We start from the raw sequence: 24,323 nt of genomic DNA, 5'->3' as shown, positions 1-24,323 counted from the left end.
CAAAGGCCACCAGTTCAGCCCCTCATTAGGCCATTATCCTGTGTTTCATAATGAATAAGTGTGGTTGAGTCATCATGACTGGGCAGCTAGCATGGACTTCAGCCCCTTCTGCTCCTCAATCGTTGTCATGATATACAAGATTTAGGCCATATGCAGGTGCTTATCAGGTCTTCTTCCAATCCCTTCAGGAATGCTAATGAGGATTTGCTCTCAGGGGTTTGCAAAGGTAGACCAGCGCTGCTCCCTTCAGGAGGAGAGTTACAACAGATACCCTATCCGGTCTCTTACAATGTGAAATGAATTTTAATCAAGACCTGCCAATATCTATCAGTGCACAGCCTTCCAGATCACAGATAGTAAGAGTCTAGAGAAAATGACAGACAGGCAAAAGTAGAATCTGGAGGCAAAGTGCAGAATTTTTAGTATTCAAGTCAGATAAGGGCACCAAATCTATTTTGAGTGTCAGCAGTGCTTTCCACCAAAGGTTAAAAGCACAAGACAGCTGCTTTTATACCTGTCCTTAATATGTTCCTAGCTTTTGGAGGATTTCATAAAAGGTTGTCAGTAAGCCCCAAAGGAAATCAATGTGTTTTTAAAAAACCCTCAGAATTATTAGGGAAAAAAAAATTAGATGAATAGGTGTAGGTAAAAACTTAAAGCAGTACCTGTTGGGATAAAACATAGAATGTTATTTGACAAAGAGAAAGATTTTACTCTTTTCAGATGTCAGTGCAAGCTGTCACTGCAACACAGAGAAAATATGTATTGATCACTGGACAACCAGTGCTTACAGACAGGTGTTTATACATACACATGTATAAACACATAGACTAGGGGGAGTGTGGTCCACATGTCACAGCACCGAGGCAGAGTAGGGAACACTGGAGATGGAATGAGATAGTAAATGCTCTTGTCCTTTCCAATCATTGGACTTCTGGTTTTTTTGACATCACCCTCATATTACAAGGAAGCTGTCTTTCCTGCCTTTTGTCCCTTGTCACTTTCCCTGCTTAAAAATAGGCAAAAGTTAGATCAGTAGCTACAGATCTTGTTAATGTGCTGAAGGGACAGACGTGTCTAAGTCTAGGTTCCCATGATTCCAGTTAAGTGAACAGAGAGCTAAAATGAGTGTGAACAACATTCACAGTCATGCACTTAGGGGAGCTAACAGAAAAATACTCAGAACTGAAAACAAACATCACTAGCATTGAACAGACATTTAGCTAGGTTGGTGGTCTTATCTGGAGGAAAAAAAAGTGCTCTTATTTCCTTTTTTTTTTTTTTTTTCTCCTTCCTTTTTCTCAAAAAAAACCAGAGATACTTTGCAGGTTTCTGTCAGGAAGAGTTATATGCAAAATGTGTTTACCATCCAGTTCAAAATGAAACTACACACACTCAGGACATTATATCCTTATGATACGCTTCAAAGCTCCTGATTAAAAGCAAAAGAAATATTTATCTTTCAAATATGAAACAATACTTTAATTGGCATGGAAAATGCAAATTTCACACCTCTCTAAAAACACCTTCTCAAGTACAGTCATTATCATCATGTTCCCCAGAAATTCCTATTGCAACTCTTGCTGAACACAACAAATCTAAAATGGCTACAATACTGTAATGTGCTTGAAGGGAATCTGAAAAATGACCTGTGTAATTGTAGGATGTTTATAAGCACTGAAGATGACTCTTGACTCAGCCAAAGGAAAGGCGCGCAGTCAAGCCAACATGGAGCTGGACAGATTTACTCCCAGCTGAGGGATACACATCATCCTAACTATAGAAGTTTCACAGACTTCATCGTGCTTGTGTTGAAATGAACTGTGCAACTTTTAAATTTTAAGTTACTCTTACAGCTCCACTCCTATCCTGATTTCTGGGCCACTAACAAATAGGACAAATTAGTAAAACAAAACCTAACAGAATAACTTCCTCTTTAAACATCTTTTTAGCCATCTACATATCTATTCGTTGTATTTCTACAGTGATGACCTCCTTTTACCACCAGTTCTGACATCTGGAGGCTAATAGGATTTGAAGCAGTGCTAGACAATGATATAGAGAGTGAGCTGTAGAGATTCCTGCCTCTTGAACTACTACAAAAGCCACTCTGGAATTTCTTACTGCAGTTGTTCTGCTTTCTCCCCACTCTATAATCATAGAAAACTGCACTGCAAATCATGTCCAGCTAGTATAGGTGGCGAGGAGAGTGTAGCTGAGAGATTGTGTTGAGATCTCTGATTTCACACTACCAATTCCTAATTATGACTGCCCTTCTTGGATGTATTATGATAACATAATGAACTAATATAATACTTTAAAACCCAGGACAATCCCCCAGTACACTGTGGTTGGGAAGACATTTTTGACCTTTTTTATTGTTGTTGTGAGCAGAGAGTGTCTTAGATTGGTACGAGGTGTAAAAAGAAATAGTCTGGTTTCATTTGTGTAGACTTGCCAAACTTAATGACAGAGTTCAAGTCTTACTAAGGCAAAAACCTGAGAAGAGAACATTTTACAGTTTTGAAGCTTATTCCAGTTATCTTCTCCAAATGTATATTTTTTCCTGCTCTGTTCCAGTCTTCAAATATTTCTTCCATGTTCACATGACAGTGGAACAATACGAGTTTTGCTTCATTGATGTTTCTTACCAATTTTCCATTTGGAGGGCTGGTGTGTGTAGAGGCTGACTAATGTGATCATGATCAATATAGATGATGTTTGAAACTGGTCTGGTTGTGTCTTTCTGCTGGACAACCTTGACCAATGGTACAGCTCTGTTGCAGTGGTGTTGTTGGTTTTTTTCCCAGGAGCAAGACTCTTGTGTGCTGTCCTCCAAAGATAGGTGAGATGTAGATATTTGCTCTTTGAAATATGAAAACAGATGGAAATAATATTTTGCTTATCAAGGAAAAAATTGTATGTGTCTTTCTCACTCAAGTAGGAAGTATACAAAAAGCTTGTGTGCCAAAAAACTGCCAAATAATCTAATTTTTTTTTTTTACATTTTGGTAGAACATTTACATTGTTATCAATACTTCAATAACAAAAAATCACTATCTTCCTCCAATTCCATGGCCATTGAGTTTCCATTTCAGCACTTCTCAATACACAGTGATCTTTGATGTTTTAGTATTTCATTCCCCATGTCTAAACTTAGAGCAACCCTTTCACACATCCTCAGCCCACAGGCTTTTCTGCATCTGAAAAGGTTTTTCAAATCTTTACCCACTTCCTTTCTGATCTGTCTTCTCACTGTGAGGCATGAAGTCCATACAGCATCCCTGACTAGTTATTAAGATCTGAGAATGTATTCATTAACATCAACTGAAGACGGTGGCTGCTCCAGAGAACTTAATTGAAAATGTGTAAGAAAGAAGGATTTAGCACTGTGAAACTAAGGGAAAAGTTTAGCTTCCACATACCAGTGTAAGTTTATGTGCCTATAGCATGATCTTGCTGCCTGTATGCTATTTTTGAATCAGTGGCAGCCATAGGTGTAAGACACACAGCTGCTTACATTGGTATATGTAGAACTCAAGTTCTTATTTTTAAAAGTAAAAAAAAAAACTATATTTTTTTCGTAACAGGATCTGACAGGTGTGAAGTCTGTGCACACATGTACAAAAAGGAGATTTTTTCAATAGAACAAGCAATTTCTTTTAATAAAATTGCTTACTTGCCCCCTGCATGTCCTTGTTTTCAGTAGATATTTATGTTTACCACAGTTTTTCAGTAGTGTGGTGACTAACAATTTGCTTTTTAACCCAATGGATAATTACTTTTTAAATTAAAAAAAAACAACAAAACATCAAAATTACCTTACTCAGTTCCAAGCACCGTATCTTGAGCCTTAGTAAGGCTTAAATAAGTGTATTAATACAGTGTGCATACTCTATTAGCCAGCCTTCCATTTCTAGGTCCTCTTCTTATTGTAAAGACCTTCTTTGAGTCCTCAGGCATTCTTTTGTCCATGAGCTCTCCTTCTGCATTTATGCAAGAAACATATAAAATGGATAATAAAAGAAATTGGAAGCTGTTTGTGGAGTCTGTAAGCCTCTGGTAAGAAACATGCATGCACAACATCCATATATACTAGAACAGCCAGTGAGAAAAATAAAATAAGAAGGGATATTATGAAGTTATGCATTCTCAGAGCACATAGGTACAACAGAAATACAGTCACACTTCTTTATATTGAGCTTCAGGGGATTCTTAATGGATAGAATCAGACTCCTCATGTAGTAACATGCTAAGGAGCTGGCTGAGCCTGGGTAATGAAATACTCTTTTCAAAGTGAAGAGTGGACTCTGTCAAAGCTTTGCATTCTTTACAAAATTTTAAAGACATTTACCAAATTTGGTTGGACCTCTTCATTGGCGGACATTGAACAGGGCAGGTGAGAGCTCAAGAAGCTCCACTTTGGTAGTTAAAAAGCTGCACATACAAAAGTATTCTGTGCCTTAACACAAATCCTGCAACATTATTTTTACCATCCAATCACCTAATGGTGATTAAGACAGCTGAATAGTGTAAACTGGGGGGTCAGATAGGAAATGAAATGGTTTTGGAGCATTTTTTTCCAGGACTTTGAATTCTCTACTTCTGGTATTAATAGGAGGTTAGGATAGACATTGGATCTTATAGGCATTACTTACTGGTTAATACTTAATTCTTTTTTTAATTTTTTTTTCTGTTGGGGGGTGGTTGGATGTGGGTAGGGTAGAGTTCATCTTGGAAGCCTCCAGCTTCAGAAAGCCTAATCCACAGGTAGGGGTATTTAAGATGTCTATTAAAAGCTATGATAAAGTCTTAGAAACTTGGAGGGCTTCCCTGGATGAGGCAAGGGTCCCTTGTTAGGAGGAAGAGAGATGGGGAGGTGGTACATTGCTGCTGTTTGCTTCCCACCTCATGTGCCATAGCAAAGCTGATCCCAAGACACCTTCCTTTTCTTTTACATTCATACCCTTATTCTCACCTGGAGTGTGATCTGGACTCAAAATTTTATGGGAGCAGACAAGCATCAGCACTTGTGCATTTCTGATTTTTCAGCAGATGAATGCACATCTATTTCATGTAGCAAATTATATTGACTTGTTTACTTTCCTGTGTAAATTGAGTATTAGTTGTGATTTTGATTCTTAAGGTCTGACTTGTGGTTTCAAGGCTTCCACAAGCATATAATTTCTATCAGTGTACGTACAAAACACATTGTTGCAAATTATATATTCTTTGATTGTAGTTCATCTTTCTATTTGCATGCTGTTAACATGATGCAGATGGATTAAAATGCAGTTTTTCTGCATTATTTAAAATAGTGGCTTTGTGATTGTAGCTTTTCTAAGCAAGGGAACTCAGAAATTTCATCATGGCCATGGAAAAATTTTGTGATAAAAGGCCTCACACCAGAACACACACCGTGACAGAGAAATTAAGGAAATGGTTTGCAGATTTTACTGAAGAGTGACTGGTTTTTGGACAAGAGTGACTGACATCTGGGCACTGTAAAAACCGATTCCTTTCTCGAAAATTATATTACTCTGTAGATATTGTTCTTCTTTAAATCTTGGTGCAAAGTCTTTTCATGTGGATGTGTAATATTGTTCCATAAAAGAGATTCATATGTAGGTATTTCTTTATGCGAACAAGCTGGGGATTTTTTTTTTAGCCAATGTAAAAAATTTTTTGTGAAAAGGTTCGCATGTGCCTTGAGGATATCTCAGTTCATCTTTTCATATAGGCAAAAGATTAAAAATACCCATTTGACTGGGTATAGTTATAATTGCCCACTTAAGAACAAAAACCAACAAAAAATAGCACACAACGCCTTATTGTTTTTTAAAAAGTCATCATAAGTTACAAGCATTCTTGCATTCCTGTAGTTTATTATTGTGAGATTCCACTTCTGAGATTCCACTCATTGGGATTTTCTTTGCCTCAAAAGACAATTTTAAAGTGAATAAAGATGACTGGAGCGGAGCAAGGAGCATTGCCTTGAAGGAAATAAGAGGGTGGAGACATCTCCCCTCCTCCCCACCCTTCCCCCTTCACCTTCCTGAGGATGTGGCAATCAACCACCTGGGAGGTGACATTCCTGAGGGCAGCCTTCAATGGCTCTGTCGTTCATAGAACACCTCAGCTGATGAGCTGTGACTGAAATCCCCTCCAGGCAATGCTGCCTTCAATGGCCCTGACTGTGTGTGGGGGGAACACCTTGGCTGATCCTTATGCTAATGCTGATCTGAATGGGACACCTGGCTCTGTCTGCAAATGACTGACAGTTCTCCTAAATGGGGGGGAGTTTCCCCTCTCCTTGGGGAACAAAGAAGCTGTGCTGGAACAGTGGGAACTCAGGGGCATGTAAGGAGGCCCCCATTACATCCTCACTGTTGTCTTCCTTCACTGAGCCACCACCATCTTGAATCGGGCCCTGTCTAGGACTGGAATGAAGTCTTGAATAAGAGACTTGCCAGACAGCTGGACGCCAGGTCGTGACTTTCTCTCATTCTTTTCTTTCTTCCCCTTTCCCTTTCCCTTTCCCTTTCCCTTTCCCTTTCCCTTTCCCTTTCCCTTTCCCTTTCCCTTTCCCTTTCCCTTTCCCTTTCCCTTTCCCTTTCCCTTTCCCTTTCCCTTCCCCTTCCCCTTCCCCTTCCCCTTCCCCTTCCCCTTCCCCTTTCCCTTTCCCTTTCCCTTTCCCTTTCCCTTTCCCTTTCCCTTTCCCTTTCCCTTTCCCTTTCCCTTCCCTTCCCTTCCCTTCCCTTTCCTTCCCCTTCCCCTTCCCCTTCCCCTTCCCCTTTCCCTTCCCCTTCCCCTTTCCCTTTCCCTTCCCCTTCCCTTCCCCCTTCCCTTCCCCTTTCCCTTTCCCTTACCCTTCCCCTTACCCTTACCCTCAACCTTACCCTTCCCCTTACCCTTCCCCCTTCTCTTCAATTGTCTGTCAGTTGTCTGTCAATTGTCTTCAAGTCTCTGTCAGTTGTCAAATAAAAGTTTATGCATGCACCTGACCCTTGGTGGTTGGACTTTGTTCTGACAGACCAAAACCAAAAAATAATTTAATGTTACTTCGAACCGTAAGAGGTCTAAATTCAGTTTTAGTGGTGACTTTGGTGCATCGTACCAAATAACTCCAAATTCCTTACAAAATGCATTTATTGACCTCTACTTGCATAGATAACTAGATCAATACAGAGAAGTCCCTAGACAGAGGTGAACACCAAGTACAAGTGCAGTAGCACAGTAAAGCATCAACACAAAAAGTACATCACACAGTAGACACTGTGAACTGAACATGTTCAGAAACAGCGTTATAATCCTTATTTTGGATTCTTCAGGTTTTCCTTGTGTCAGGGAGAAAAAGTAACTGAACTTTTAATATCTCCCATTTGTCATGCTTAACTCTGAGGTGCATGGCAAAAACACAAAGCATCTTAATTGCATCGCAGAAAAGGATTTATTTATAAAAGGGAAAGCTAGACCCCATGGACTTATGAACCAATCACATACTAACAATAAACCAAATCAAATTAATATAACAATTCCATAGGGAAATATATAGTTTAAACAAAGTAGGGGAAGAAAAGAAACCTGCAAGAATTTGATAGAAAATATACAGAACCATGTTATGCAAAATGGTTTGCTACTGAATAAAAGTTCCTAATTTATGTGGCAATGAGTGATTGTAGCAATTAGACATAAACTTCATTATCTATATATTTATATTTTGAAAGAGTCAGAGTATAAATTAGTATGTTGGTGGTTTTCACTGTTTCCTACGTCTTCACTCAGAAACAATCTTAACTGGCTTTTTTTCTAAAATGAAAGCTCAGCCCAGAATTTTGCTTGAATTAAAATAGTTCAATAGTGAAGGAGTAAGACCTTTTTTTTTTTTTTTTTTTTTTTAAATCTTTTGCTGAGATGAAAAAACTATTTTCCCTCCATAGTCTTACTACTGGGAGAAGATTATTTACTTGGCTTCTGCAGTTTATTGCCATGTAATTTTACAGACCTCTAAGAAATTTTGTCTGATTCACACCAGTGGGAGAGGACAATTAGTAGCTCTGTTTTTGTTTTGCTTTTTTGTCACCTTCAGTAGTGAGCATGAGTGAAGCAAGGGTCATTGGTTGCATCTCTCATTCACTGTCATAACCCAGTGACTCTTGCCCATCCCCAGGCCAGGAGGGGGGAGGCATAGTACAGCTTTGTCACTCCTCTGTAGAGGGTCAATGGTGGCAGCCAGAAGAATTTTGCCAGTTTCTGCCTCTCCTGTGAATGGCACAAAGCTCCTCCAGCAGGAGAGAGGAACTGGGGCAGAAAGGGCTGGAGTAGGGCTCTCTAGAGGACGAACAGCAGCACTTTCATCTCTCACAGAGCATGCCATGCCTACACCTTGTGGTGTGTTATTTATCTCTGGAGGGATCTCTGGAGGTCGTCAGGCATAATGTTCTGCTAAAACAGATGTCAGTACTCAGACAAGGTCCCATGGACACGGAAATCAAGACTCTGTTGCTGATACCAGTTCCACAGCCAATATTTGGCATTTGTTATCAGTGAGCACCTCCTCTACCCAGGGAAGGCCTGAGGTGAACATCACCTTGGTTCCTGTGCCCCACTGTCACCCCCAAAGGGCTCTTTTGATACCCTTTGGATTTCCCAGCAGTAGCACTGGTGCCCACATGTAAGACCATCAGGGAGTACTGGTTAGAGGGTCAGACAAACCTCATGACAGCCCAGCCTCTGTCCGCTAGCAAGCAGAAAACTTCTGTAGACAACAGGTCAGGTTGGGATGTGGGTGCCTCTATCCCCTGAAGCATCCACTGCTGTCATCATTTACTGCTTCCTCATGGTAGCCTGATGTAGCTGGGAGTAAGCTGACTCAGATGCTTTGCTTGAAAGTACATCCAGTTTCCTTAGCCTTGAAGACAGTGAACTCATGTTATATCCTCAGCCCTGGTGGGAAAAGCACCTGCTCCAGCACCTGTTGAACAACATCATTGCTCTGGGGCATGTCACCACCATACCCAAGAACATTTAGACTACTCAGAACTCAGAAAAGAAACTCTTCTTCACATGGTACTGCACAAAGTGCTGCTTTTGGAATCTGTGCTCTGGGCCTGGCTTTTACTAAGGACTCTTCATAGTACCAGCTCGAATTTCTTTCCTTGTAGACTACTTACAACTAAGGTTCCCAGAATTCTCAATCAACGGCAGCATGCCAAGGTTTGAGACTCTGTTCCCTTTATCTGCTGGCCCAGACAGATAGCTGCCTGCTTGGGTGAGCATTCTTATATGTTTGGGGCTTTTACATCTCATGAAGGGTAAAAGTTCTGCAAATTGTAGCACTGACAGAGATGAGATCTCTGTATTGCTGATTAGTCTCCTTCCGAAAGCCCCTAGGAGACTAATTGTTTCTCACTCCTATCTGTATGTTCTTCCATGTGTTCACCCCAGATGGCCAATTGATCTAGTTTGATGTCCAAGGCAGCAGCAGCTTCTTGTGGCCTGGCAGATATTGATGTTTTGCAGCACTGTGATTACAGACCCTTCCCTTCTGTGTTGGATATTGGCTCCAGGGAAAGGCAGATGGATCCCACTGCTTAGCCCAAGGCGAAGAGTGATCCGTTCAACCACTGGCAGAGGGGAATTTCTATGCAGGGAGGGGAGATGCAGTGCTTTTCATCATTGCTACTCCTTCTCATTTTAAGAAGTAAGGGTTGGAATCTTTTAATAACTGTTTGGATTTAAAGACTTGCTACTTGTTATTGAAGACTTGTGTTTGATTACACAAGTTTTATGTTAGCTTTTAAGTTTTCAAGGGCTATTTATTATAAATTGCAGTTGAAGTCTAATAAAGCACTGGAATTCTGATACTTGATTTTTCTAAAGACTACTCAGTTTAGGTAAAATATTGGAATACAACTTCACAGATGTTGCTTTTTAACAAGGAAAACTGGTTGTCTATTTGTAGAAACATAAATTATTACTATTTTTTATATTACTCACTGGATAAAAACCTTTTCATCTTTTGTAAAAGCTATTTTGCTTCAAGAGACCAAATTTCACGAAAATACCACTACAGGTAATGTTAATATATTTTTATTTTAATAATTGCTTTAAACACGGCAACCTCATTTGACAGAATCCAAATGTTCTTTGAAATGTATTAAAGTTTAATTGTAGAGAGAAGAATAGAATTAATAAATGCCCAGCTGTGCTTCTTGGTCTTTTTTGTCTTGGTTCTTTTGTAGCTAGGAGAAGATAAAAAGAGGCAATCACTCTTTAACAATGTAATTAATTTAAATATTGGAATAATTTAGCATACATGAATGCATCTCTGTTTTATCTCCCCATTTTATATCTTTGTTTATCTTGTCATAGAATGTGCAAAGTCTGTTGGTTTCATCTGTGTCCAGGCCTGTGGCTGCAAAAGAAAAGTTAGTTTAGGTTTGCCATTGGTTAAATATACTGAAAGTTGTATGCTGGCCTTTCTTTTGTGAACACAGAGATTTTGATTTTTAAGGAAAGTATCAGTGGCTAATGATATCAGACTGGTTTGATTTACATTAGTGATGATGTCTTCATTAGTCAGAACAAATGATTAATTTCTCCTTTCTGCAGCGGCTGTTGTGCTTTGTCAACCAACCATTTTAATTTTCAGGTTGACAACCAGTCAGAAAGCATGCATTAAGGATGATCAAAGGTCATGTGAGGTAGTTTTTGCCACTAAAATGACAAATGGAACTGGTCTGAGGTCTGGGGAAAGTTATTTGTGCTGTAATCTGTGGGTTTTGGTGCAGCCCTCATGTCACTCTGCCTGCTGACACCTATATTGTTCTTCCCTGTGTAGGCAAATTTTATCTCTTTAGCCACTTCGCAAAGGTAACTGGAGAAGTCTGTCCTAAAAACATGGGGTGGGTCAGACAATTCCCTCCCTGGATGGGTGCATCATACTCAGTGTGGCTTGGGTCCAGACAAAACCTCACAAATGTTAAGTGTGATTTGGGAATACTGTGGGCCAAGCACCCTTCCCAATAAGCAGTTTGAATGTGGCAGGGCAGGACCCACACTACGCTTTTATTTATTAGCACAGACACAGCCTCTGCTATTTTGTTCTGGTTGGCCTGCTGGGTCCCAGACCCTTCAGCTGGCTGCATGTGACTCTGCCCTGGACCTTAAACTAGGAGAGGTTAATCAATATCGGTAATTACCAATGAATTTTTCTATGATGTATGTTTGCTAGCTTTTCACTCAGACTTGTCAGACACAGGTTGGAACTGTAGCACCACAGAATTTATTTGGTGTGGTGTAATCAAGGATCACAGGAACTCTACAAGGCCAGGAGCTATGGTAGACACCCACAGTAGGGAGGTAGAATCTCCACAGCTATTCCATGAATTAAAGATGATGATGCATTGGTCTGGACTGGGGTTTTAACTAGCTCAGTCCCTCTGAGAGCAATCAATTTATCTCAACTTGGAGAGAGATGAGAAGTTTTGTTACCATCAATTAATGCTTTTAAAGACACAAATCTTAAAAATCCCCTTCAGGATGAAACTCATATTTGTGCATACACATACATACGTGTATGCACACACACACACATATATATATACACACACACACACACAACCATATGAATACATATGTATGTATTCCCCTTATGAAAAAAAGATATCCTCCTGGGGCCTGTTGGTTAGGTCACACAGTTCAAATTGAAAGACATGTTCAGGTCCCCAGCCTGAACCAGATAGTGTCCACAGGGTAATGGTTTTACATTCCCACAAATTCACACCTTTTTTCCAATCTAAAAACTGGACCAGGGCATTCAGGAAGCTGTGGAGATTTCTGGTGTGCACAGCATGCCTGTAGAGTAAACACTGCTCTTCTCTCAGTACTTCAGTATTACCCTTTTTTGTTCTGCTTTCCAGTGGGGAAAAAAATAATATTGGTTTCTTTTCAACTGTACAGTTAAAGGCACATTTTAAGACTTCAGAGCACATTACAATATCCTTATTAAAGGATATAAATGTATCTTTTTTTTGCATAAACAAATTTATTACGCTGTTGTTTGTAAGATAATGTTACATATTCTTTTCTAAAAAGGCCAGTGTAATTCCTGAGCAAAAAGAGAATTCAAAACATTTTCTTATGAGGCTGGATGCTATATATGATTTTTTTTGATGTTGTGGTAGGAAATTTGTACTCTTTTTTTGTTGCCTGCTTTTTATGGTATTTTTTCTCTGTGAAAAATTTTTTGCAAAATTGCTTTTGTAGTTTCTACAGGTTAGTTTATTCTAATAAGAAAAAAATAAAAAAGAAAAATTAAAATTGTATTTATTTGCTTTGGGTAATTCCCCTTATCTCAAAATGCAATATTCTCCCCCTTTAAAAAAAACCTCAAACAAGAATGAAAATAAGTGTTCTCACATTATAATACCAGCTTTACATTTTCTCAAAGTTTAATGTTTCCTGATTCCAATGGAAGAAACAAAAAACAAAAAAACCTCCAAACAAACAAATAAAAAAACAAAGCAAAAAACCCCAGATTTCCCAGATAAGGAAAAATATTGGTTATCTTCTAGTTTTAGGATTTTTTTTTTTTAAAAAAGAAAATAAATATTCTATGTTTACTTCTGTACAACAACTTTTGGTTCAAGTATCCTGCTTATTTTCTATTTCCCAGACTCTGAATGGACTTTTAATATGAATTCCATAAGCACAGGCAGAAAGAAATAGTTCATTTGTAAGGAAAATCGAATCTTATATCTGTTATTCAAACAAACAAAAAAAATCCTTCCTCTCTTACTTTGCAAATCTGTAAAGTCTTATCACAGAATACCCTGTATACAAAAAGGTTAGTAAATGGAGCAGGGATGCAAGACATTTATCTTCAAGTTAGCTAAATTATTCTGTAGCAAATTTTTGTTTGCTTGATTGCAATGCAGCAGTTCCACTTAGCTGCTCAGGTGGTTTCAGAAGCCCCAGAGTTTGAGATCTGTAGCCAGAGTTTTGCAATCTCTGGGTGTTAAATGCTATGTCAGGAAAGAAAAGATCCCAGAGATGTCCATGGTATAACACAATGTGCTCTGTCCCAGTGTTAGACATAGGCAAGGAAAGATGTTATGGCTGGTGTAGGCTGGTAAAAAAGCATGTCTTTTTCCCTGAAAACTTTAACAAAACTAAAAGAGGAAAGAATGTTTGATTAGTCCCATTTTCCTTATGTTTTTTGCTCTTTTTTCCAAACAAAAGGTCTTTTATGTACTGCAGGCTTCTCTTTTGATGGACAGCTGGTTAAAAGCAGGTACCAGTCTAGGAGGATCACAAGAAATGTGGTCTGAGGGTATTCTTCTTTATTAAATAGTACAACTATAACCTAAAAGAACGATTATTCCTAGACCAGAATCTTAGCCTTATGTAAAAAAAATTTTAAAATAATAAATAAAAAAATAATATAAAATAATGTAAGTAATAATGTAAATATAAATATATAATGTAAATATTAAAAATAATAATAATAAAAAATAATTGGGTGCTGGAATTGTCAGTCAGCCATTGAAGAAACCAACTGTAAACAAATTATGTGGAAGAACAGCATATAGAGAGAGCATTCAGCCAGGATTTGTAGCAAGTTTGTGCATATTCTAGAAGGAGCTATTGCAGACTTGCACACATTTAGACTTGTCCCTCTGCTGGGACACTGGTATAAGATAGGATAGAATTTCAGTGGGAAATCCTAAAAAAATGTCTTCTCTATTACAAAAAAGTTTCTTTTTTCTCTATTATAATATTGTATAATTATAGGCTATTGTTATTTCAAAATTGAAATATTAATGCTTTAAAAATTCTGCAGGATGAAGATTTGTAGAACCTTTCAACTATAAGTAATAAGGGGAAATTAATTTTACTTTTTATTTTTTAAATTTTATTTTATTTATTTAATATTTGTGGTCAAAGTTGTTCAGTGAAACACATGAAGATATTTGGTTTTATGCGAAGAGAAGATTCACTTCAATCACAAAAATAAAAGGAGCAGAACCAGTCGTCATACGCAATTTCTAAGGTGAGGGAGCTCTGGGAAAAAAAAAAAGTCTGGCAACTGTTACTTGCAAACACATTGCCATCTCTGTGAAGGGAATAAAGCTCTGGTGACATCCAACTAATGATCTTACAGTAAAAGCAGGTCCAATGGATTCACTCCCCATTTTGTTCACGTTCACAGGAGGATATTTCTAGTGTTACCAAAAAGAAGTAACTTGGAAAACTTTCAGAGGAAATCGTGAGATTTTCTTCTAAGGGGCCTCAGAGCTTTATTGTACAGATGTGACCACTCTCCTGTAAACCCGTGATTCTTTAAGGATTTTACTAGTTTTATTTTTAACTGCTGTTGTGGTATTTATATGTAGTTACATGCTTTCTCTTTCTAAACTGAAAAATCCAACATGTATTTTGTGGTCAAAACTTGTCAGGAAAGTGCTTTGCACTCTTAATATGATATGCAGTCCATATGATATTGGTTTCCGACATTTGCATTGCATTTGACCAAATCAGACATGATTCCACAATTTAAGGGACTTCAAGTTGAAGTAAAATACTTGCCAGGAAGTCACACTTTAGTGTTTCTAATTTCTTAAACAAGTTTTTATGTCCTGCTGATGATGCGTGAAGACTGAACTTCTTTACCTCTGCATCCCTTGAGGTATGATTAATGTTATCACTGACACTGTGGGATCCAATGAAACAAGGAAATATTAGATGGACAAACTTCTTTGGTTACAGGCTCATGGTTGCTTTGTTTTCTGTACCTATTTTTTTGTGGAATGTTATACACCAGAAGAAAATGTGCTTCAGTTGTATGTGTATATATAGACTACTGAATGAATATGATATCTACCATTACTGTGTTACTGTAACACTAAAAAAGATGATGATGGATTTGAATTCCCTTGTGTCAGGCATTTTATAAGCTCAGAGGAGAAGTGCTGATCCTCAGCAAAGTTCCATTCTAGATTTCCTCTTTGACACAAGGCATTAATATTCATAATGTTATCTAATATTAGTAGCAGTAACACTGTCATTTTCCCCAACTGAGGAAATTCAACAAAGTTCTCATTATGGCTCAGCATTCTAAGAATTTCCTTCCTTGTATGTCACACTAGTGCTTTGAAAGAGTGGTTTTCAAAATCCTTGATTTGAATGATGAATAAAAGAAGCTGAAATGTTCATCCTTTTCATCAAAGATCTCATTGTTAAGGATTATGTGGGTAAAGAAGAGCTGAAGACCAGAACTGAGACTGGCGTTTCTCAGAACAGGTGAGGTACAAAGTGTTTTGCCTTGTCAGAAAGAGCCTGTTCTTTTAAAGCTTATGAAAGTGTCATTGTATATGCTTAAAAACTGCTTAACAAGGTCTCAATTTTACTTTAGCACCAAAAATCTGTCCAAAACAGTTTTATAAGTAGTTGGAAAAAAAAAAATCTGGATTAGAATTTCATCCTTTTTGACAACGTGATAGATTTTCAGTAATAATAAACTGCTTTCTTATTTTTATTAATTTTCTCAACAGGTACTACTGAGGTAATTTTGTCTGTCCTCTAGTGTAGAGAATGTGAAGAATTCAGAGGTTCTTATCCAGAGCACTGCTCACTGCAAAGCAATTAGTGTGAGAAACAAAAGATGTCTAAAAATTCTGTCAGGTTTGTTTTTTGTTTTTTTTAATAGTTATGAGAACACAAACACAAGCCTATAGCAATTGTAATAACCTGTCTTGCTAAAAGTCTTCTAGTGGAAGAAATTCCATCCAAACCACTTGTTTGGTCTGATTTCATTAACAAATTTTGTAGAGAACACTCCAGTGAGTTTGAAATCTTTTCTGTTGATGTTGATGTTTCTGTTGATCTTTCTACTTTATGTTATATTATATTATATTAATTATATTATGAGGTGCTGAAGTCTGCATGGTTTGACTTTAATGAACCTCTTCCAACTTTGTTGATGAAGGAACAATGGCAAATGCTAAAATTGGCACATATCAGACTTTTCTGTGTGACGCAGAGCTGTGAATAGAGTGTTACAATAAGATATCATGGCGGTGTTTCTGCTTTGTTATCTGTAAATCAGCTTTACATTCCTTCCTCTCACTCCTCACTGCTTCGGTCATAGTTGTTACAGCAAGTATCCTGACCTAATCTAATTTTCTGAGTAATTTGTGTAGCAGGTCTCATTGCTACATATAACTCTCTTAGAAGTAGATTTAGGGCTTCAGGGTTCTGCCTTCTTGCAATTCAAAAGTTTTACTGTGACTAGGAAAATGTGCTTGAGTTAGATTTAAATCCATTAGCTTGGGCTCACATATAGGAAGCAAGTTTTTAAAGACTGCCTATAGATAACCCACATCAGGGATGGGTAACAACCTGGATAATGAGTCAGCATAGTCTTGTGTTTAAAGGAATAAACTTCCATCAAAGAGGATTAGCTGAGGTATACAAGGCATATTGGCCTAGCCAGTGATGTGGCTAGGAAAAACACCAGTTTCTGGTCCAGTTTATGCCAGATGATTTGGAGGGACAGTATGGGAAAATTAGATTTTTCTCTACATATTTTTGTGTTATGTAAGTACTTGTGCTTAGTACATTAATTTAAACAGTTAAAATAGTTTACGTTTACTTCAGAAAACTGGGTGAAATACAAACCCAAGACTTTCAGAACTTTAGTATAAATAATTTCCTTAACCTCGCTAACTCTGAATGTTATAATTTCAAAATACGTTATTTTACCAGACGTTAATCCAGACTTTAAATGCGGAGAATTTTGTTTCCTTTTGCCCAGCCATAACTATGATCTAACAAATCTGTTTTTTTTTCAACAATCTAATTTCTACACAAATACATTTACAAAAAATCTTTCTGTATTGCCTACAAATATTTTTTATTTTCAGGAAAATCAATCACTTCTGAACCTGTCCTTGAAGTGGACTTTTCAATATTCCTACTATAAATTAGCATTCTTATGGAAAATTAAATTAATAATTTTCTGGGTTTTTTTCTACATCTTTTTAAGAAAAAAACTGTTACAGAGAAGAATAGTTAGAACTATGCACTTACTGAACTTTGTCACTCAGGTTTCTTTATCTTGGCTTGGCCAGATGAGCTATCAATAAAGTTTTTACAAGTAAAATCCTTTTTTTTTTTTCTTTCCCAAATTTCTTGTGTTCAGTCCTTTTTATTTTCATTTCTTCCTTGCTAAGTTCCTCACTGTAAACCAGAACCCTTGGGACAAATAAACTTGGTCTGGCATAGTCAAAGACATACAAATGTTGAAAAGGAGGGAGGGGGAAAAGAGACAGTAAGCATTACTACAATGTTTGTACACGATTACTTGCTGCAGAGATTATGAGGTCTGTTGATTCCTGGTGAAATACCTCCAGGCAGCTGAAGGTAACCTCCCTAGTTTGTATAGATGTTACTAAGGTGAGCTCGGAGATAAACATTGCGAGAAGTTCAGCCTAAAATACAGACACAGTAGATGATTACAGATGGTTGCCTCTGGCAAAGCTATACTGCATTATCTAATTACCCACTTTCTGCTGCTCTAAAACTAAACTAAAATAAAATACCCAATGCACTTTTAAGTACAGGTAATTTTTATACCGTAATTGCTCATATAGTAAATTGCCATATAAACACTGGTTTTACTTTGCCTTCGATCCTTTTTATTTGGCCTTGTGGAAACATGTACAAACCTCAGTTATCAGTCATTCGTCCTGAAGCTACATACTCTGAAAGAGCAAAAACATAAAGCTGGTCACTGGTTTAGAATTGCTATAGTTTAAGGAGAGATCAATGATAGCTGAGAGTTTCCATGACAGGTAACCATACTTCAATACAAAGTGGTATTTAGGCAAATAAACAAAGTTATCAAGCTTTTTCAGTATTTTGATAACTGCATTGCTGGAAGCTCAGTCTGTCGTTTCTTTATGCTCAGCAGTAAATCTTTACACCCAAGTGATCTTTGTAGTGATCAGTTTAAAGACTTACATGGTTTTCATCAGTGAGGAGGCACAAAATTTTAAAAGAAGTTTTGAAGTTCCCAAACTGAATACAACAAAAGAACAGCAGAATGCAAATTCTGGATTAACTTCCTGTGTAATAGGAAAAGCAATTGTACATTTTATGTGTTTATAGATCACATGATGCTAAAAGCAAAGAGAAAAATAAGTATACGTTATACATAAATCAGAAGGAAGAGTGAATTAAATGGCAGGGAGGGCATGTTGCTTTTCAGGTTTTCACAGCTTCACACACTCAAAACTTTCTTCAAAAATGGAGTGCCAAGATATGTTCTTTTTTACATGTCACCTATCAAGTATCCTCTTCCAAGTTTACCAGTTACTATTATTTCCCTAGTTGAAATAGAGTTGCTATGAACAATGAAATGTTTATCTGCACATTTAAAACCCAGCACAGTGCTTGCTGACTGTTGGATCACAAGGGTGGGAGACCATTGCTAGTTTCTAGATGATAACTCTTTCTTGAGTCTAATGTGGAGCTAAAGTTATGCTAAACCAAAAAAACCCAAACCAAACAAAAAAACAACAAACAAGCAAAAAACCAAACCATACCAAACCAAACCAAACCAAACCAACCAACCAACCAACCAACCAACAACAAGAAAAAACAACAACAAACCCCAAAACCCTAAAGCCAAACAAAAAACCCCCCCAAACTTGTGCTAGACAGTGTGTCAAATTATTTCAACATGTTTTTACCAGACTGACTGCAACTTTTAAAAAAGCTCAAGAAGACACACCAACAGACAAAAACTTTTTATCAGTTGTGGTAATAAGCAAAATGAAACAAAGATTACATATATTTTACCCATCAGCATACTGCTGGTGTTCTCTACACTGAGCAGTGAATATAAACATCTGTTCATAACTCCTCGTACAGTAAAAGAACTTAGTCATTTTGTGGTCAAGTGAGGTGTCTGAGTCTGAAACTGTTTGACCAAATTAAAAAACATAAATATTTACTCCATGGATGTATTTTACAAGATTAATTCATAAGTTATTTCACAGATGCCTTACTATATCATAGGTCATCTCCAGCAAATGGAATTACTTAAGGAGTTACTTTGGCCTCTTGTTTTTCCAGTTTGTTCACTGGAGCATAAAATGAGGTAGAAATTAGAGATGCATAATTGCTTCCTAGAACACATTAGATTTTTGCAAACACCTTGAGAGCAGTTTTTGTAAGCAGTGGGATTACAACAGTCCTGCTGAAAATCTAATTTGGCTGTCAGAAAAAAGTATAAAATAGTGAGCCAGATTTTCCAATAAGTCTTAGTTTCTGTAGGATACCAGGGTGGAGGAAGGTGGGGCAAATATTAGGAGTATAATCTTATCAGGGAAACTACTGAGAATAGTACTTTTCTGAGACAAACTATTTGTACACAGAAGAAACAGGTATCTCTGAAAAGTAAAAGCTTTACTACATTTTAATTTGTATCTTGGACAGTCTTATACATTTTTTTTTTAACAGAGTTCAATGACAGACGTAAATCAGTTATTGACACTAATAATAGTCATATAGTGAAAGAAACACAAACACGACTGTACTTAGAAATAAAGTTCTATTTTTGAGTTTAGTTTCTCAGTATATTATATGATTAAAAAAATCTTATCCAGAATATTACAGTGTATCCAATTTATGGAAAAACTACATTTATCCAGACATATCCTAGACACACACTGAGTCTGAAGCACTTGAAATAATTTAAGAAAGCAAAGCTGAGAAATTGTCTTAATATAGACTCTTGAGTGTGTCAACCTTCTTGTAGACACTGTCCTGGGAAAAAAAATGCCTGTGCTTCTATTGTGTTAAAACTTCAACTTGCCAGCTGAATTCACTGGCAAATCAGTAAATGTCAGAATAAATATGTGCATAATTCAGAACTGAGATCTAAAAAGCAAACTTTCTCGGCCATATAAATTCATAAATCCATGTTCTTTGGTCAAATTAATTTTTTTTTAACTAAAACCAGGTAACATCAGCATTAGAAAATGAGACTAGAAATATGTTTCAAGGTGGATTATGGGGTTTTGTGCACCCCAGCAATATGTTTTTATATAGTTCTTCAGTAGATTTTTAAAAATTTCATTTTAAAACACACAGTTTAAAATTAATTGTCATAACAAAAATATTTCACCTCAGGCAGCTATAGAATTCGGGATACAATAGTTGCTTCTGCAGAGAGACATTTAATAGTGTCTATTCTTTTCAATGTTTTCTATTGAGGAAAAGTGTTATCTGATGTAAGTTTAATCAAGAGTCAATGAAGAGGGAAATACAGGTATTACTGTGATTGGATTCTGGGCTTACTGTGTAAGCAGAAACCACTGCGAAAAATGAGCACATAATCTACATAAGTTCTACATGACCTGCAGTTTCACCCAAATGCATGAATAGATCTTGGACTTGGTTTCTCTTCTGTCCGTGGAAATGAACATGTTTCGGGGCCACCTGTGGTGATGGATTCTGCTTCCTCTTGCACCTGCTCTAACAACAGTCTTAAGATGTAGATTTTAAATTACTTTAAAGCTAGGCTGTACTGGAAGAATGCTGGGTATTTCTTGATTGTGAGAGGACTTCACCCAGGTCTTATATTTCTCATTAACTTAATTTACCCTCAACACTGCCCCTCTCATTGTGGAATTTTGACAGACGCTTCTACTTCTTCCCTGCCCTCACTAGCCCAAATTTGAGTTTTGCATTTCAGATATGATTTTTTCACAATAGCAGCTTTTATTGCAAGGTTTCCATCCTCTTGGACTGCATATGGATCAAATTGAGAAAGAGAACATTCTAGTTTTGGAATTTAACCAAATCTTAGCTTTCTGACTGAAAAACCTTCATCTTGTGCATTGCAGTTAGATTTTAGTTCCCAGCACCATTCTGACATAAACCGAGAGCTCTCCATGCTGTGTCACTGACATAATCATTTCCTGAAGTAACAAAAATTTGTAAAAACATCTTTTTGGTTTCCCATGCCAAATTCAAGTTGAGTCATATAGAAACACATAATTTCTAAGGAGTGAGGTTTCGTGCTGAGAATCATGTATTTTTTTAGACATTGATAATGAAGTACAAACTGAGATATGTTTTCCTTATATTTCTTTTACCTTCTGTTAGAATGCAGCCCTCTAATGCTTGCCTTTTCTTTACTGGAAAGGCACCTTAATATGCAGACATAGATACTGGATTCACTGCTCTTATACAAGGGCACTGTAGGAAGTATGAAAAGAATGCTGATCCTTTCCTATTCTTGGTAAGTTTTTTAGTGTTGCTAAAGTTGCTAAAGTTGTTTTTCTAAGTTGTTTTTTTGCTAAAGTTGTGTTTCTAAGTCAATACTCCTTTTCACTTTTCAGTCCATTTCTCTGTTCCTTAATTTGTAAGTTTCTTACTTCACAATCTCAAGGTGACCTCTTCCTACCTCTTTCTTTCCTTTCCCTCTTTCTCCCAATTTTCTATATAGATACTTTGCTATATGATCTCTCTTTGCATACTCAGATCTACTGATAGAAATTGTTACACTGACCAATATTTTTATAGCTACTTATAACCCAAGTTAATCTGAATATGAGAGTCCTCTATAGAAACATAAATAAGACAAGATACTGAAACAAACTACTAGCTTGATCAGGTAGCCAAAGTATTTGAAGATTCTTATAAAACTGTCCAGGTAAAACTAATTTTATTTGAGTGGCACTATCCCAGGAATCTGTTTGTTCCAGTTGGGTTTCCTGTGAAAGATAAACTCAATTTAAATCTCTGTTCCCTTTATACTGCCACGAAGTGTAGAAATACTTTTATGGGGATAATACAGGCTACGCACTAAATTCTTACAGAAATCAGAGTTAAGTCTTGTTCATACTGCGTTGAATAAAACCAAGAAAAATAACCATCAATTATATAATTTTTCATTTATTTTTATATAAAATTGTATATCAATTGTATCAAGTTAAAGTTACGACATATTGCAAACTTATTTTGGACCTGTCTTGTGACATGATTATAATATTCTCTTGTAACTTGTAAATTTACATTTGTCGGTGTCGTAAGGTCAGTTTCAACAGATCTATTGTTATATGACCACTAGGGTCCTCAGGTTAAAATGACATTTGTAGCTGAGTTCAGGGCTGGAAGATTCCTTTTCTATACTATGTGGGATTTCTGGAAATAAAGGCTTTGTTCACATCCATAAGCACTAGAAATTGTCAGAATTTGCCCAAAAAATGAAGTGAGAAATGTGTGCCAGTGCTTTACAGGGTACGGGAGTGTCTCTATGTGCTATTGAAAAATAACTCCATTTTGATAGGGAATAAAAAGATGTACAACTCATGTCAGTGTTATAGAACAAAAATTCATGCTTCAAATCAGAAAGTGCAGCAAGTTAATTTCAGAGGTACATTTTTATTTTTACAGCAAAAATGGTCCTTAAGTCTAGATCAGGCACTTATAAATGTATGGAAATTAGGTCAGCACTAAACCATAGATCACAGCAGCTGAGCAGCTTTGACACTGACTTTCTGGGAGAAAAAGAACTGGATGAGAGCTGATGATGTAGTGCACCTTGTAACTTCAGTGGGTAGCATAACAACTGGAGAAATACCAGAGGAAAATCCCCTTGTTGATTTCATAGAACTGGAAATGTATTTAGTCTACAGCACAGCTTCTATGCCCAGATTACAGAATTGCAGTATTTTTCAATTTTGCTCCAGGTTAAAAAACATGCCAGCTGAAAAATGTGAATTGGAACCATTTGCCATCAGTTCTTAATATAATGACTGATTTCCCACTCTGTATTCAGCAAGCTGCAGGCAGTGGGTTTGAATGAAATCCAGGTGGAAGTAGGCCATACACATTAAATTTAAGACCTCTATTTCACAATTCCCTACAGAAATTGTGCAAATAATGTAGCTGAAGTGCTTTCTACATTCTGTGTAACCCAGCTCTTTTGGCATTCTTTTTAACTCCTTGCCCTTTTCTTCTGTATGCACCATTAAGAAGTACACTAAAAGAGGAATAGGATCTGCCAAGCATTAGATATAAAATGTTCTTATATTTGTTTTAAATTTAGATATAAACAGCAGGCAAAAGACAGAAGTTTGTATATTGACATGTTAAGTAGTTGGGCTTTTCAACTTAATTGTTAGTTCCACACCTATGGTCTGGTTAGTGCTGCCAGCACTGAAAATGTATAGCTGTAATCCAGTTCCCAGAGTTTAGGAATGCTCAAACCAGGACAATATAGAAGGCCAGAATTAATACCTATGTTTTTCTTTTAAGTTATTCATGCTTTTTTCGGAATATTCTGTGGTGCCAAAGCTCTGACCTTTAATGAGATGATATTCATCCAATAATTTAGTTGCTTGTAGTAGACTTTACTGAAGTAGAACCTTCTGACAAGAAACACAATGCCAAGACTGGCACACAAAATTTTCTGCATGCCAACAGAAACTTCTTTCTTGCCAGATGGAACTAACACATTAAATAGGTAATTTTCTTTCAAATGGAAACATTTTAATGACCGTTTCTGTGCTATGTAAAATTTTTACTAAAAATTTTCACTTGAATGACTAAGAGTACAGAATGTCTTTCTAATGAATGTTAGCATTATCATTTGGAATACAAGTTAAACATGTAACAAATAATGCAAGCTCAGATAGAGAGAACTAAGAGCCTACTGAATCCTTAGAAGAACTCATAGGTGGAATTAGGTGTTCAGTAAAGACAAAAGACTTTGGACCAACATTCAGCAGAAGTTCAAAATATGAAATGGAAATGGGGTAGTAACAAAATCTTTGTATTTGAAAATCCAAGACTTTGAATTGTGTTGTATTGTATTTGAAAATCCAAGACTTTGAATTGTGTTGTATTGTCTTTTTCTGGTCAAGTAGTCAGCCCACTGTGTATTTGACAGCTGTTTGCTACAAACAGGAGTGTGGTTGATTAGGTAGAAGACTGATTCTCTGTGTCTTCAACAGAGGAGGGTCTAGCATATCCATCCAGTGGAGCACACAGGAAGAGACACAGTTGTGTGACTGAAGTAAGACAATGTAAATTCTTGACCACTTTGTTTCCTCCTGTTAAGGGATTCCACAGTTCCAAAGTGATAATGTTCTCATTTTATTTAGCTGACTTTCCTAATATATATATCTATTTACACTGTTGAAAAAAAAATATTTAAATATTATGTGAGCCAAAGAAAAAAGATACACCATTTTTATTGTTTTTTAATGCTTTTTTATACCATGTGCACAATTGTCTTTTTT

Source organism: Heliangelus exortis, chromosome Z (genome assembly GCF_036169615.1).
Source record: "Heliangelus exortis chromosome Z, bHelExo1.hap1, whole genome shotgun sequence".
In the NCBI taxonomy this organism is placed as follows: Eukaryota; Metazoa; Chordata; class Aves; order Apodiformes; family Trochilidae; genus Heliangelus; species Heliangelus exortis.
This window is presented reverse-complemented; position numbering follows the sequence as displayed.